Consider the following 16897-nt stretch of genomic DNA (forward strand, 5'->3'; position numbering starts at 1 on the left):
CTCCAGCTGTCTGAGACATGTATGGCCGCAGATCCAAGCACTTGGGATAGTCCACAACCTACGGAGAGACCAAGAGGGCTCCGAAATGATCCTGGCAGATTTGATGAAATAGCCTTCCAAGGCCACATGCTAGAGATGTCTACACACTTCTTTTGGGCTCGTGAACACTTGGGTTTTCCCTAAAGCAATATGCAGTGGTTTGGGTGGCAGGAAACTGTTCCCAGCCAAAGCAGCTCTGTCGGAGCAGAGGACATGCTTGTCTTCCCACGGGAATTTTCCTCTCCTCTCCCCGGAAAGGAACAGGAACTTGTGAAAGAAAGAGCGCACTGCTTTGGGAAATCTCCTGCTCCAGGAAGAGGAAGCAGCACTCCGATTGTGTACACACCTTGCTGATCTTCCGGCCGGTGACATCTTGGAACCTTTTCAGACACAGCGTGAGAACCTTGGGCACGCCATGGATTGTAAACCCCTTGGAGGCGGCAACCCTCTTGTCACACCTTGAAACCAAGCAGAGAGCCACGTGCTGAAATGAGCCCTTTCTTCCCCCCAGAAGGACAGACAAGCTTTCATGTCTCACACATCCTTACGCTGTTTGAAGGCTATTTAGTACCACAAGGCCGTATTAAAAAAAGCTGCATCTCGTTATTGTGCATTAAAGCTATCTGACAAGATGACTTATGCTCGACGACATGCAGCACCCTCATGCAGGATCTCGTATTACTATGTCGTTAGTAATCGTCTTACTGGCTGCACTGAAAGCAGTTTTCGCCATCCAGCTGCTCGGGTTTCACAAAGTCCTCCAGAGCTGCGGTGACAGAGGAGGCTGCCTGGAGGAGTGAGAAAGGAGAGCACTGAGCTGCGGGAAACGCCCTCGCCCCAACACTTAGGAGGAGTTGACAAACAGTGCCCAGGAGGAGGCAGAAAGAGGGTTTGATGCTGAACGTTTCCCTCCATTCCCAGGGATTCCCGGGGCGATCGAGAGCGACCTCTCTGTGGCACCGCTCAGTCCAGCTACCGATGGTGTGCAGGGTCATCAGTAATGAACAAAAATACACGCCATCAGCCCAGGAGCCAGACGGCTGTTGAGGGAGGGCAAAGGGCAGAAGGATGAGAGTACGTCAAGGGTGCCGAGAGGATAATGCGTGCTGGTTCAGCTTCAAGCCAGCACCTACAGGGAGCCCACTGCCACGGCCTCCCCACAAGGACACCGTCCATTCCCCTCCCACCCACCACCAAGCTCTCTTCTCTTCGCAGCAGACATTTTTAAGTCAACTGCGTCAATACTGGAAAGCTACAGGGGCCTTGGGACATCTTGAATCACAAACCCTCTTACTTTTATATCCAACGGGACATCCAGGAAGGCCTCATAGGAATCAGAAATCGCTCTGCAGCTCAAGCACGTGACTGGAATGCAAATCAAAATGCTCAGAGATCGGGGAAGTCAAGTGACTGTGATGGTTTATGCTCTTCACACCTACCACAGGCAGACAGAAGGGCACAGACAATTCCAAGGAGAGCAACAGTTGTGGAAAAACCTACCTCTGGATCTCAGAGAGCCCCCAAATATTTGATGGACGATGGTAGTTTCTTGCAAAGAGAAGTCCAAGCTGGCAAAAAAAAAAATGGTACGGCAGAGAGTTACCTCCTCCAAGAGTTTTGCTTTGTCTGAAAGGCCAGGGCGTAGGTTTTCCTTGGTGGGAGTACATCAAGGAGTCCAAAGGGCTCAGGAACACCGAGAAGGTAATTTGCTTGTGCTTACTCGCTGCTTCCACTCAGACAAGCTCTCTGCATGGCATCGACAGTGGAGCGTAAGAACTCGTGGGCGTCTTCCTGCATGCCAAGCTGGAAATGTTCTCCTATTCCTGAGAAAGAAGAAGTTAGTTGTTCTCTCCTACAAGAACGGAAGAAAACCTCTACAAGCCCCTGAAATGACTTACGTGTGAGGACACTGATGATAGCCCTAGGCTCGATGGTAGAGCCTGAGGAATGCAGGACCTTGTTAACATGCGCTTCCATTACGCACATCATGCAGAAGCCTTCCTGACGACCTGAAGAGAGAGGGAAGCAAGCTTCTCAGGTTAGCAAAATATCCATAGTGATGGGAAACCTAATGGAGATCTTGAAGTGATAAGAACAGCCTCCACTCCTCCCAAGGTGACAACGTCCCAACAAGCCCCGGACGTTCTGGTGCACAGAAAACTTCCTTCTTTCAGAGGGATGCTTAGCGGACAGAAGTTTTCTGGGCCATAAGCCAAGAGGGTTTAACTTGCAGGAATAGGGACCAGCAAGAGGTGCCTTTCTGAAGATGCACAGACCTCGATAGGGCAAGCGGCTTCTAGGCTTGAGTGTCCAAAGAACACCCACTCGGGGGGTTGACACAGAAGGGCTGCTTTTCTCCTAAGTGACATTCCAGATTCTGGGAATCTGGCAAGTGCCCAGCAGATTCCCAAGGAGATGTTCATAAAAGTACTCACACGCCCGGCTGTGCTCCCCAGAGAGCAGGTAGTTGGCCAGAGGGGGTGTGTACGTCAGGCACTGCAGGACAGCGTTGAGGAAGCACGTATTGCCCAGGTTGGGGAGTCCCGCTCCAGCTCCCTGTCGTTGCTGCCACTCCATGCAAATCTTCTCCGGGGGGAAGAGCATCCCTTGTGGTGCAGCCATTCCCTCGGCAATGACTGCAGGGAAATGACATTTGAAAAGAGATGACACGATTTTCTTGCACAAAAGCATATGTTAAACCTCAAGTTCTGTACAGGTGCACCCAGGAGACAGCCAGCTCTAACCTCCAAGACAGAAGCATCGGGGGAAGCCTAACACTGCCATGGAAATTTACTGCTCAAGACACAGCTTTGGAAAACACTCCGTTACTTTGCCAAAAGCCCAACAAACCCACACTGATTTCTGTGCCTCGGGCTACCTTCCTTTCCCTCCAGAGTCTTGAAGCTCCACAGCACACTCTTGTACCTTCTTGTCACACCAGCCTTCACAACAAGGCAAAACCATTTTCTTCCTGTGGTTACTCTCACGAGTGAAAATGTTTGGTGGCTTTAACCCTTCATTGTTGGCAAACTCAGTCCCCATGTCTTGCAACAAGCAGCTTTGTTCCAACTGCTTTGGAGCAATTACAGAAGACATCCTGTCATTAAGGGCTGTTGGCACCACAGGGTCTTCTCAAGGATTTTAACATCCATCTCCAAGGTGACACAGGTCAACTAACATTTGCTCAGACAGCGTTGCATTCTGCCAGGCACACACCATGGAGGATCTAGAAGGCCACAGCAACACAGAGACAGATGGGGGAACTCCTGGAACAGTGCTCCCTGTTGGCATTTCTTGGCAGGCACCTACCCTTCCAAGCAAAAAGGCTTCAGGAGAATTGGTCTGCAATCAACTGGTTTGATCCCAGTTCCTCAGAGCACTTCCCTGCTTCATCCAGCAGCACCTCACAAACCTGCTGCCTTCCAGCTCCCATTCAGCAGCAGCCCATCAACACAGAGAAACAGCCAGTGCTGAGCAGAGGCTGCCTGAACTGAAGCAGAAACCCTTTGTACGAGCAGGTCTCAAAGCAGCAAGGTCTTCAACAGCCTGGCCTACATCCAGGCACGGCCCATTTCACTGGGCTACTCAAGCCCACGCCTAGCTTTAGGCAAGAATTCACTTTGTGCTGAAAGGGGACCAGCCTGTTCACCCCTTTGCAAGAGACCCTGAAGATCACCCAGCACACGCTGGGTCCTACAGCGGTGGGAAGTCTGAGAGCAAATGCATACCCACCTGCACACTGATCTTGGTCGGCACTGGAGCCTGAATCCTGTGGAAGGCTCACTGCAGCACTGCCGTGACACTCCGAGATCGGAGCGGGAGAGACACAAGCAGGGCCACTGCTTTCATCTTGAGATCCCGGTGTTTCTGGTTTCTCACTGTCAGCTTCAAGGGTGCTGGTCGGAGGTGGTGTTACCGACAGCTCTGGAAGGTCCTGAGAGAGATCTAGCCTCTCAGGAGTCTGGCACAGAAGAGAGGGTGTCGTCGACACTGCTGACGGCAGGGAGGTCGAGGTTTCCTTCTCAGGGCATTCCTCTTCCTCGACGACTGCCTCTCTCGCTGGAGCACATGCTTCTGTGGCGGGTGTTGAATCTTTCTCTGGCACTTCTTCCTGCTGCTCTTCTTCATCGGCTATTTCTTGTTGGTCAGAACAGCTTGCAAGCTTTTTTCTCTGGGAATAGATCCACCAGCAGCCAAGAAGTGCCAGCGCTCCAGGTATGGCATATGGGATGACTTTGCAGAAGTGCAAAGCCATTCTCCAGAGCCTCAGCAATTCTCTCTAGAAGGAGAAACAGAGACCGTGTGAAAATCGTCACAGGGAAGGTAACAGCAAGGCTGAAGTTTCATCAATGCCTTGAGGTATGTCTATTCCCATGAACAGGCTTGTTTTCCAGCCGCTCTGTACATTCACATCTCTGCTCTACCAGCAGAGTACAGGACAAGATCCTCACCTCAGACTAGGGATGTCGGGACATTTCTCACCATTAGACTCATCGATTTCACCTTACCTCACCTTGACACTTCAAACCATTTCACCTTCTTGTTCCTGCCCCACCATTGCAGGTCAGTACTACACGCAGGACAGCATGCAGCACTGCAAGGTTCTCCAGAAGAACCACAAGTCCCTCAACAAGGTTTCGCAGCAGTGAAGATGGGAAATATGCTCTAACACCCTTAGAAGAGTGGTATTTGTCCAGCTTTAAAAGCAGCCTGGATACAGACACTACTACTCTGGAACCCAGCTCCAAAGTTTGTTCTACATCTGCAGTGACTACTACGTTAACTGCTGCTACTCCTCTGACTTTGTAGAGCTGAAAGCTGTCTCATACTCGAGAGACAGTGTGAACCCTTCCCCACTTGGATACTGCTGAGACTCGTGTCCTGGTCATGCTCCTCCATTTACAAGCCTCACCTGGGTTATACGAGGCAGGGCTGACATGCCTTTCCTTTTCCTTAAGGAAAGCCTACAGCTGGAACACAAAGCTCCACACTTACCCACATCCCCAAACCAGCCTGGCTGTAAAGCGCTCCCAGGTTATCTTTTCATGGAGCAGAAATGAAAGCAAAACACCACGTGCCTGACGACGCTTTCACACGACAGACTTTTTAACCTGCTCAACCAAACGGTTGTAAGATGCAGCACAGACTTCTGGTCTGTGGCACCAGCCGCTTCCACTTCCTTCTGGCACGTCAGGAATCTGGTCGAAATGTCACACCTTCTATCCGGAGACGGCCATGGAGCTGCAGCTAGGACATGAGACCTTTCCACCTTGCTAAATCATCTGTCCTGAAAGTCCAGTCCGAATTACCTTTGCAAGAGGATGGAAGCTGAGGAGCAGTGGGCAGGAAACGAGAAATGGTTGAAAACAGTAGGCGTGCACGTGGCAACGGAAGGAGCCGAGTTACCCCGACGGCCAGCTCAGCCCAAGTGGCTTTGGCTGGCCCGCTTTTCAGGATAGCAAGCCCTGGTCCGGTGAGGTCACAAGTGGTGGGCGGGTGCCGCATCACTGCCCCTTTGTGTCACGGGGCCGCACGGGGACGTGTCCCCTCAAGGCCACCCAGCTTCCAGTGTGAACTGGGACAGGGCAGGTCTGTACTGGGAGGGGTGAAAGGGATCTAGTTTGCACTGGGACAGGGCCAAACCTGCGCTGGGGGGGTTAAGGGGATGCAGTTTGTACTGGAAGGGGGCCAGTCTGTTCTGGGTGGGGTGAAAGGGAACCAGTTTGTCCTGGGAGGGTGCCCAGGATGTAGTTGGAGGGGTTACACGGAACAGGTTTGTACTGGGAGAAAGCTCAATGTGTACGGGGAGGGGTGAAAGGGATCCAGTGCTCCCAGTCTGTCCTGGGAGGGGGCCAGGGGATCCAGTTTATACTGGACAGGGCCCACTCCTTATGGCGAGGCGTTAAAGGGATGCAGTTTGTACTGGGAGGGGTCCCCGCCTGCAGTGGGGAGGTTCAAAGGGATCCAGTTTGTACTGAGGCAGGGCCCAGTCCGGACTGGGAGGGTGAAAGGGATCCAGTTTGTACTTGGATGGGGCCCATTCTGCACTGGGAGGGGTAAGGGGATCCAGGTTGTAGTGGGAAGGGGCCCACTCTTACTGGGAAGTGTTAACAGGATCCGGTTTGTACTGGGACAGAGCCCAGGCTGTACTGGGAGCGGTTAAAGGAAGGTGGGGAAGTCCTACGTGTACCTCAAGGGGATTTGATTTTGGGTGAGAACAGCGAATAAATTACATTGGATTATGTTAATTGCTAGGTAACCCTGCCATTGGATGTCATCATTGCTACAATTTCTATGTGCTGTATCCTCCTGCTCCTCCATTTCCTCCTTTTCCTCCTTTTCCTCCTCCTCCCCCCCCCCCCCCCCCGCCCGCCCCTGCTCTACAGAGTCTCCAGGGCGGGGCCGGGCCAGGGGATGGTGTCCCCGCAGGGTCAAACTGCAGGAAGGAGTGCCCCGGGGCATGCTGGGAGCTGTAGTTCTGGGGCAGGGGGCTGCCAGGTGGCCATGTTTGTTCCTGGAGCATGCTGGGAGCTGTAGTCCTGGGGCAGGGCACTGCTGGGCAGCCATGTTGGTTCCCAGGGCATGCCGGGAGCTGTAGTCCTGGGGCAGGGCACTGCTGGGCAGCCATGTTGGTTCCCAGGGCATGCCGGGAGCTGTAGTCCTGGGGCAGGGCACTGCCAGGCGGCCATGTTGGTTCCCACAGCATGCTGGGAGCTATAGTCCTGGGGCAGGGCACTGCCAGGCGGCCATGTTGGTTCCCGGGGCATGCCGGGAGCTGCCATTTCCCCACGCTCAGCAGCCAGGGCAGCCTGCACCGTGGGGATGGGATAAGGAAAGAAAATTACACTACGGACAGGGAGAGAGAGAGTGTGCATGTGTCTGTGTGTGTGTATATGTATGTATATGTGTGTGTGCGTGCATGTGCACGGCTGTGTATCTTGGAGGCCTCATGTTTTAAGAGCTGTAAGACACCCGTGTGTTCTCTTAGGTGGAGCACAGGCCAGTGACTGGAGCTACAGAAGAGCAAGGGAGGAAAGGACAGGCAGAGAAAGAAGTGCTTGAACTCTAAAATTTGCTGGGCAGCGAAGAGAGCAGGAACCACGATCACCTGCAGGACAGAGAGAGAGAAAAGAAAAAGGAAGAGGGAGCAGGAAAGAGAGGTGATGAGGAAAGTAAATGGAGAGGTAGGATGACAGAGAAAGAGAGAGACTTGGGGAAAAGCGAAAGGAGGGACAGGGAGCAGAGCACAAGGATAGAGAGGAAGAGAGAGGGAAGTGAAAAAAAGAGAGGGAACGGGGAGGGGGCAGGGAGGAACTGAGACGCAGCAGAGGGGTGACGTGACCCCAAGGCCCGGGACTCAACACAGTCAGAATCATAGAATGATAGAATGATTTAGGTCAGAAGGGACCTCAAAGATCATCTAGTTCCAACCCCTCTGCCATGGGCAGGCACACCCTCCACTAGACCAGGTTGCCCAAACCCCATCCAACCTGGCCTTCAACACTTCCAGGGAGGGGGCCTCCACAGCTTCTCTGGAAACCTGTTCCAGTGTCTCACCACCCTCACAAGGAAGAATTTTTTCCTCAGATATAATCTAAATCTCTCCTCTTTTAAACTCATTACCCCTTGTCCCATCACTACACTCCCTGATAAACAGTCCCTCTCCATCTTTCCTGTAGGCCCCTTTGGGAACCGGAAGGCCACAATTAGATCTCCCCGGAGCCTTCTCTTCTCCAGGCTGAACAACCCCAGCTCTCTCAGCCTTTCTTCACAGGAGAGGTGCTCCAGCCCTCTGATCATCTTCGTGGCCTCCTCTGGACTCGCTCTAAAAGCTCCATGTCCTTCTTGTCCTGGGGACCCCAGAGCTTGACACAGTAGTCCAGGTGAGGTCTCACGAGAGCAGAGTAGAAGGCCAGAATCACCTCCCTTGACCTGCTGGTCACGCTCGTTTTGATGCAGTGCAGTATATGGTTGGCTTTCTGTGTCTCAGATGTGCATTGCCAGCTCATGTTGAGCTTCTCATCAATCAACACTCCCAAGTCCTTTTCCTCAGGGCTGCTCTCAATCCATTCCTCGCCCAGCCTGTAGTTGTGCTTGGAATTGCCCTGACCCACATGCAGGACCTTGCACTTGGCCTTGTTGAACTTCATGAGTTTTGCATGAGACCACCTCTCCAGCCTGTCAAGGTCCCTCTGGATGGAATCCCTTCCCTCCAGCATGTCGACCACACCACACAGCTTGGTGTCATCAGCAAATTTGCTGAGTGGGCACTCGATCCCACTGTCCATGTCGCTGACAAAGATGTTAAACAGTGCTGGTCCCAATACCAACCCCTGAGGAACGCCGCTCATCACTGTTCTCCACCTGGACATTGAGCCATTGACCACAACTCTTTGAGTGTGACCATCCTGCCAATTCCAGTCCATCAAGTGGTCCATCCATCTCTCCAATTTAGAGACAAGGATGTTGTGCAGGACAGTGTCAAATACCTTGCACAAGTCCAGGTAGATGGCGTCTGTCACTCTTCCCTTATCCACCAACGTTGTAACCCCATCATAGAAAGGCACCAAATTTGTCAGGCACAATTTGCCCTTAGTGAAGCCATGTTGGCTGTCACCAATTGCCTCCTTATTTTCCATGTGCCTGAGCATAGTCTCCAGGAGGATCTGCTCCATGATCTTGCCAGGCACAGAGGTCGGACTGACCAGTCTATAGTTCTCCAGATCTTCCTTTTTTCCCTTTCAAAAAATGGGGGTTACTTTTCCCCTTTTCCAGACAGTGGGAATGTCACTGGACTGCCAGGACTTCCTCAAATATGATGGAGAGTGGCTTAGCCACTTCATCTGCCAGTTCCCTCAGGACCAGTGGATGCATCTCATCAGGTCCACCTTCATGTTCCTTAGATATTCTCGAACCTGATGTTCTCCTATAGTTGGTGGTTCTGCATTCTCCCAGTCCCTGCCTTTGCCTTGTGTGACCTGGCCAGCATGGTTCGAGCCCTTGCTGCTGAAGATGGAGGCAAAAAATTTGTTGAGTACCTCAGCCTTCTCCATATCCTGGGTAACCAGGTCTCCCGTTTCATTCCAGAGGGGGCCCACATTTTCCCAGAATGTCCACATTTCCCAGAAAGGATATCACAAGATCACAAAATTACGGTGAAGTCTAGGTTTGAAGGCACAGGACTGGACCCCGCACTGATTCCTGCTGTGCACCACTGGTGAGTGGCCTCCAGCAAGACCTCGTGCCGTTGATCACCATTCTCTGGGCTGACCATTCAGCCAGTTTTCAATCCACCTCACTGTCTGCTCATCCAGCCCGTGCTTCACTGGCTTCTCTATGAAGATTTTATGGGAGACAGTGTCGAAAGCCTTACTCATCTACCAAGCCAGCCATTTCATTAGAGAAGTTTATTGGGTTGTCAGATAGGCATGACATTTCCTTTCATCAGATGGGCTCTGGGCCTCTGTCTATCAGTCACAGTCTGGCACTTGGAGGGCCATGATGTTACACCATTGTATACCCCATAAGGATTTGGCCAGTTCAAAAAAAAGGATGATAAGAGGGAAGTGCTACCAACTGTGGTCATTGCTTGATAGCAAAGAAATAGTAGTCAGCTCTATCCAACCTCTCCAACCTCCCTTGCTCTCAGCTCTGTTTAGATGAAATGTAGACATACAATGTTTTAATATAAACATGTCCTGGAAACAATTTCTTCGTTCAAAGTGTTCATAGGAAACGTATTTTAGAAATGGCTGCGTAAATCTAGATTTATAAAGAGGGCTGAGAGTCATCAGCTTGCTGGTGCATTCAAGGCTTGAGAAAGTTCTCCCCCCGCTTTATGATCCCAGTGAGAGTGCTCAGTTCAATGTCCCCCCATAAACACAACAAGACATAACCCCATGACATGACATAACTTTTGCAGCCTCCCCCAGTACCCGACCCTTTCCCAGCCCCAGCTGTGTCCTACGTGGGGCTTTACAGTCAGCCTTTCTCTGGGGCTGGCACTGAGTCCAGCAGGAGGATAGAGGAGCCTTTGCAGCAACTGACCCGTAAACCTGAAATGAGCAGCCATTGCTGGAAATGGCCAGTGAGAGAGGCTGGGAGCTGGCAAATGTCCTGGGCCACCTTCCCAGGCTGTCCATGCCACCGAGAGCACCGACCGGCATCCTCCCTCCTGCACCTTCATGTCTTTGATCCCTTTCGTGAGCCCTGGCTGTGCACGACAACCCTCCCTGGTGTGAGTGCTCACCCTGCGTGCTCACACAGTGCCAGCTGTACACTGGTAGTTTCCTCTCCCGGGCACTTTCCAGCCCCAACAAGACCCTCCCCAGCTCTTCCCAGCTCCACTACCCCTCCCCAGCCCAGCCCAGCTCAGCCCAGAAGCCCAGTCTGGGCTGGCCCACGGCAGTGCCCACAGCAGGGTGCTGCAGAGTTCTGGGCGCTCACCCCACAGCCACAGCCTCTCTGAAGGGCACAGCAGCTCCCAGGGGGCAGAGAGGGCTCCAGCCTCCCCATCAGCCCCAGGGCTGGGGCCAGTCATGGCACGAGGAGACGGAGAACAGCATTTCTCTGTGTCTCCTGCTCTTCCCTCAAAGAGATCCTTATTGCCCATTGCTGGCAGCCCCTCTGTGCCCGTCCCTCTGCCGAGCGCAAGACTCCTGGCCTGGGGGCTCCCCAGGCAGCTCCTGCCGCACCAACAAGAGAGAAGCCTGCCCAAACTGGTGCATGCAGGAATAGGTCTCCTGCTCTTCTCCAGGGATGTCATCGTGGCATGGCCCCGGGCTGGCGGTGCTGCTCAGCAGGGCAGAGGTGCCCAAAAGCCACAGGGAGACAGTGCCAGGCAGATACCTGTGGATCATTCATCATTTCCTTTGGCACTTGGCACCCACACGTGAAGGCTCAGCTAAGGCCAATTCCCTGACACAGCACCCTGTGCCCTCCTGCTCTGAGCCCATGGACAGCCCAAGCACAGCAGCATGCTTGTAGGGACAATTTCTTCATCCTGTTCCTGACCTCAGCTTTCGAAGAAGAGGCCAACCTCCAGACACGGGCAGTGAGGAAATCCATTTAATTACAGAGATGTGACACAGTAGGTCAGCTATACTATCATGCAAGAAAACCGTACAAAGGCCTCTGGGCCAGACAGGCTGGCTTCATGCTTCTGGGGAAATTGAGCGGCTGCAGGGATTCCTGGGAAAGCAGAATTGTCACAAATAATATGCCCAAAGTACAGGAAGTTCCGTGGATGAGTTTGAAATAAATAGTGAAGAGACACGGGCATCTTATTCCTGCTGCAAGACAAGTGATTGAATCAGCTTCTGCAGGGCATCTTTGAGCTCCCGGTTCCTCATGCTGTAGATGAGGGGGTTCACTGCTGGAGGCACCACTGAGTACAGAACTGACACCAGTGAGTGTAGCAATGGGGAGGAGCTGGAGGGGGGCTTCAGGTAGGCAAAAGATCCAGTGCTGATAAACAGGGAGACCACGGCCAGGTGAGGGAGGCACGTGGAAAAGGCTTTGTGCTGTCCCTGCTCAGAGGGGATCCTCAGCACGGCCCTGAAGATCTGAACATAGGACACCACAATGAAAACAAAACACCCAAAGGCTAAACAGACACTAACCACAAGAAGCCCAACTTCCCTGAGGTAGGCATCTGAGCAGGAGAGCTTGAGGATCTGCGGGATTTCACAGAAGAACTGGTCTACAGCATTGCCATGGCAGAGGGGTAGGGAAAATGTATTGGCCATGTGCAGCAGAGCATAGAGAAACCCACTGCCCCAGGCAGCTGCTGCCATGTGGGCACAAGCTCTGCTGCCCAGGAGGGTCCCGTAGTGCAGGGGCTTGCAGATGGCAACGTAGCGGTCATAGGCCATGATGGTGAGAAGACAATACTCCCCTATAATAAAGAATAGAAAGAAAAAGACCTGTGCTTCGCATCCTGCGTAGGAGATGGCCCTGGTGTCCCAGAGGGAATTGGCCATGGCTTTGGGGAGAGTGGTGGAGATGCAGCCCAAGTCAAGGAGGGAGAGGCTGCAGAGGAAGAAGTACATGGGGGTGTGGAGGTGGTGGTCACAGGCTATGGCAGTGATGATGAGGCCATTGCCCAGGAGGGCAGCCAGGTAGATGCCCAGGAAGAGCCAGAAGTTCAAAACTTGCAGCTCCCGTGTGTCTGCGAATGCCAGGAGGAGGAACTCAGAGATGATGGAGCTGCTGTTGGACATTTCCTTCCTCTGGGCATGGGGACCTTTTCAAGGAGGAAAAGGCAGTGACAAGTTAGAGCACTCTTCTCTAAGAAAAATCAAAGCCATTTCTCACACACCCTCCCCCTGCTAGACAAACACACACAGTCTTGTTGTGTTCTAGGAGCTACTTCTGCAGCTCCATTGCTGGAACTCTGCTTGCTGCTGGCTGAATGTGCCGTGGGAGAAGGGCCTCTGCATCCCTGAGGGCAACTCAAAGCTTGGAAGGACACCTCAAATATATAGCCCTAAATAAGTAAGTGCCCTAAAGATGGCGTCTCAGTAAGTAAGAGTCAGCTCATACTTGGGCTCTACAGGCTGCATTAAGCAGAGCTCCACAGGCGAGATGAAAGCTGGGACACTTGTTCCCACGGACACATTTGCGTGAATGGACCCACAAGATCAGCCCGTGACTCTGCAGCTGAACCTCCCATCCCCAGAGAGTCTGACAGCACCACCAGCATAACAACAGCAAGAACACAGACAAGTGGAGAAAGAAGGCAAAATACAGGGAGGGTCTGGCGCAGAGAGGCCAGGGCAGAGGCAGCCGGGCACTCAGGACAGCGTTACCCTGACCCAGCTGTGCACGCCACCTCCCAGACACCAACATTGCCGGGCAGCTGCTCTCAGCCCCGGTGCTCTGCAGAGGGAACTGGGCACGTGGCTGGAGAGCTGCCCCACGGCTCTGCTGAGCTCTGGCTGCAGAGGAGGTGGGTCATGCCTTGGAGCCCACGGCCCTGAGGGCAGAGGCTTTGCTGGGTGGGAGAGGAGGCAAGGGGGCTTGCTCAGAGGAAGGGGTCTGCGTTGGAGGAGATGACACACCAGCCTTCACACCCTGCAGCCGTCCCCAAAACACTGGAGATGCCATGCCCTGTCCCTCTGATGGCTTGGCACAGAATTACTGCTCTGGAGAACATCCCACTCCTTTTCACCAGCCATGGGATATGCCAGCCCTAGGAGATCTCTCCAGAATACCCACGTGCATTGCCCTGCAGCCAAAGACTTACCATGTAAAGTGGTGTGAAGGCTTCTCCTCCAGTGAGCTCTATACATCTTGCCATTGCTGACCGCCCTCCACCTCTCTTCTCCTCGCTCCTCTGCCCTCGCTGCCTGCAGGCAGTGCCCTCAGCCCTGCTGCGCTTTGCAGAGGAGCTGCTCCTGGGCAGAGCTGTCTCTCTGCAGCGCTGCCCGCTTGCCATGAGCTCCCTCCATCCCAGGAGCCCAGCCCAGCTCAGCAGCAGAGGACCAGCCCAAGGCAGCACTTCCTCTGCCCCCTCTGGGCTCCCTCAGAGAATGTCCCTGGGGCTCCAGGGGAACCTGCTGAGAAACAGGCTGAAGGAATCACTGATGTTCCCTCCCTCGGCTGGGGAAGGACACCTCTTTCCAGCAGTGGCTTTTCTGTCAGAGACACACTTAGGTCTCAGCATCGCCTTTTTTTGTTCCGGTGTTAGAGCGGTCACCCAGACAGGGCCAGGGCAGCTGCTCAGCTTTATGGCCAAGCACAGGCCTGTCGTGCTACCTCAGATGCCAAAGCTGCCCAGCACAAGGGCGGCTGAGAAGGGCGTTTGAGGATCTCTCGCACAGCGATCCCCGTTCAGAGCTGGTAAATAACAGACACCTCTAACGGCATCTCAGACAGATTTGCTGCTGCTGAGCAAGTTACCGAACGCCAGCACTGCAGTGAGGCAATGTCTGTCCCGTGTCTACCCAGCAGATGCATGAGGATCATGAGATGCAAAGTGGATCCGGGATGTGAAATGCAGTGTCAGTCTGAGCTGAGCTACGCTGTGGGCATACTGGTCTCCAGCCACAGCCATGGGCACAGCCGTGCCTGGCCATGGACCTCCTTGGTTCTGACTCACAGACTCGCTTCCCAGCTTGATGCATTATGGATGCACAACGGCACAAGACCCTGTCCCTCAAGTGCCAGGCTCCGGCCGATACACAAAGGCCCAGCACAGCCGTGTCACTGCAGTGCTTGTACAGCCGGGCGCTGGAGGTGCTCAGCATGCCAGGGCCAAACGCTTTCAAACAATCGAGTTTTGGGGCAAAATTGACTTGAATTGCACCTGTGAAATCCAGCCATGTATGGACTGAAACAGTGGGAATGACCTCCTCCTCTCTCCTTCTTCTTCCTTTCTTCCCATCCCTCGGTCATATTTCAGAGGAGAGCAAATTAAAGGGGGTGATGCTTCTGGGTGCCAGTGACTGAAAGCAGGGGAGTGAGGCAATGCATGGAAAAGGAACTAAAAGTTTTGCTAGTTCAAAGCTGTTGTTTTCAGATCCTACCCCTGAAGACTTGAATCTGCAGCAGAGAACCTCTCTTTCAGCAGTTAAGTTGAGATTCCCCCAGCTGTCCTGGCTGTGTCCCCTCCCAACATGTCGCCCACCCCCAGCCTACTCACTGGTGGGGCAGCCTGACAAACAGAAAAGGCCTGGACACTGAATAAACACAGTTCAGCAATTGCTAACACATCATTGTGTTGCCAAGGCTGTTTTCATCGCACATCCAAAACATACAACCATACGAGCTACCACCTACCCGTGGCCAGGCTGGTGGCACTTTTGGGGAGGATAGCTGAAAACCTCCCAGGATGGGGATCACAGAGACACGCTGGGTGTCCTGCTGCAGTGCAGCACACGCTCCTACGTTTTAGTAATTTTCCCGTTGCCCTGTGTGAAGCTCCCAAGAGGCCCCTCACACCTTTGTTGCCCTTGTCTGGATAACCAGTGGGGAAAGGGTTAAGAGGGGACGCTGTTCTTCTTGGAGAGTATGAGGAGGGTAAAAAAGATGAACTGGATGGCATCCACTGCTGTCCCTTCACTCGGAAAGACAATCCTTTCATCTCAGAAAGCAGTGCGGATGGTCAGGCATGATGTACCTGAGTAAATGCAGTCACCCTCTCCTTCAGAAACACAGAAATGGGATCCAAGAGGACACGCTCTGGGACGCATTCCTCAACCAAAAGGAGGGTGAGAAGCCTTCAGGTCCCCAGCTCATCCCTGGGGCCTTTTTGGAAGATGCATGCAATGTTTGCTTTTTGCAAGTCCTCAGGGAGTGCCCCGGATGACCTGTCCAAAGTGACAGAGAGCAGTGTCACTGTGACTTCCTGGCCAGCACCCTTGGATGGAGTCCCTCTGGTCCCATGGACTGGTAAAGAGCTGAGTGTGCTCAGGTGAGCCCTGACTTGATCCCCACTCACTGCAGGTTGTTCTCCATGTGCCTCAAGGCACAAAGGCCTGGGATGATGAAGGCAGAGCCAAAGGCAGCATATTGTACCTCAGACATATTGACACTTGCCCTTGGTAAATTCTGCAGTGGCCCCACGTAGTCTTTCTTTCTTCTTTAACTGTAACTTCAGTAGTAACAGCTCATCTTGGTGCCATTGAATTCCCTTATGAGAGTCAACTGACTGTCTGTATGCACCACTGCTGTCCTTGCAGGAGGTTGTCCTGAAACACCAGCTGTGCTGGGCTCTGCTGCCTATCAGTACTGCTGCTCATGAGATCCCTCCTGAAGGTCCCCAGTCTGCCCCTCTGATGTCCCAAGAGCCCATATATGCAAAGACGCGCTATGTTCATAGCAGAGACGCGCTTGGACTATGTGTTAGATGGCAATGTCAATGATGATATGAGCTGTAGATGTAGATGATGAGGTAGCTGACATGAGGTGCCCACAGAGCCAGCAAAACCTGCTGTCCTCACCAATGCCCGAGATAAGCAGGGCTGGGCTGTGCAGCCCTGACAGGAGACCATGAGACGTTATAGTCAGGGCAGACCTGGGAAATACAGCTGATGGGGAAGAGAAGGAGACATAGCCGTCCCTATGGCACATGCCTCCATTTGGTCAGAGGAACACCTCTATAGGTTGCCCTGAACCTACTGATCAGGGACAGGATTCTTTGTACTGAATGTCAGCATCTGCTGTCATGTCTGTTGGCCAAAGGAATTCCCCAACAGCCTCCAAGGTGATGCCCTCACATGCCGCCCTGTCCCTCACAATTGTTCCATTACAGCTTGCTGCCACCTGCACGTGCCTTGGACCACCTGTGGCACCTCAAATGGCACCAGGTTTTAGCATCAGAAAAGTTCACTCCTGGCCTCTATCTCCATTATTAACATGGCAGCTTAGATAAGGAGCTCAGACCTATTTGACTGAAAAAGGGGAAACATCAAATGCATTTTTAACAAGGGAAAAAAGGAAGACTCTGAGAACTACAGGCCGGTCAGTCTCACCTCTGTGCCTGGCAAGATCATGGAGCTGCCAAGGAGGTGACTGGTGACAGCCAACATGGCTTCACTAAGGGCAAATTGTGCCTGACAGATTTGGTGGCATTCTGTGATGGGGTTACAGCATTGGTGGATAAGGGAAGAGTGGCTGACATCATCTACCTGGAACTGTGCAAGGCATTTGACACTATCCTGCACGACATCCTTGTCTCTACATTGGAGAGACACGGATTTGACAGATGGACCTCTCAGTGGATAAGGAGTTGGCTGGACGGTCGCACTCAAAGAATTGTGGTCAATGGCTCAATGTCCAGGTGGAGATCAGCTACGAGTGGCGTTCCTCAGGGGTCGGTACTGGGACTGGTACTGTTGAATATCTTTGTTGGCGA

The sequence above is a fragment of the Grus americana genome, unplaced genomic scaffold, assembly GCF_028858705.1.
Source record: "Grus americana isolate bGruAme1 unplaced genomic scaffold, bGruAme1.mat scaffold_510, whole genome shotgun sequence".
Classification (NCBI taxonomy): Eukaryota; Metazoa; Chordata; class Aves; order Gruiformes; family Gruidae; genus Grus; species Grus americana.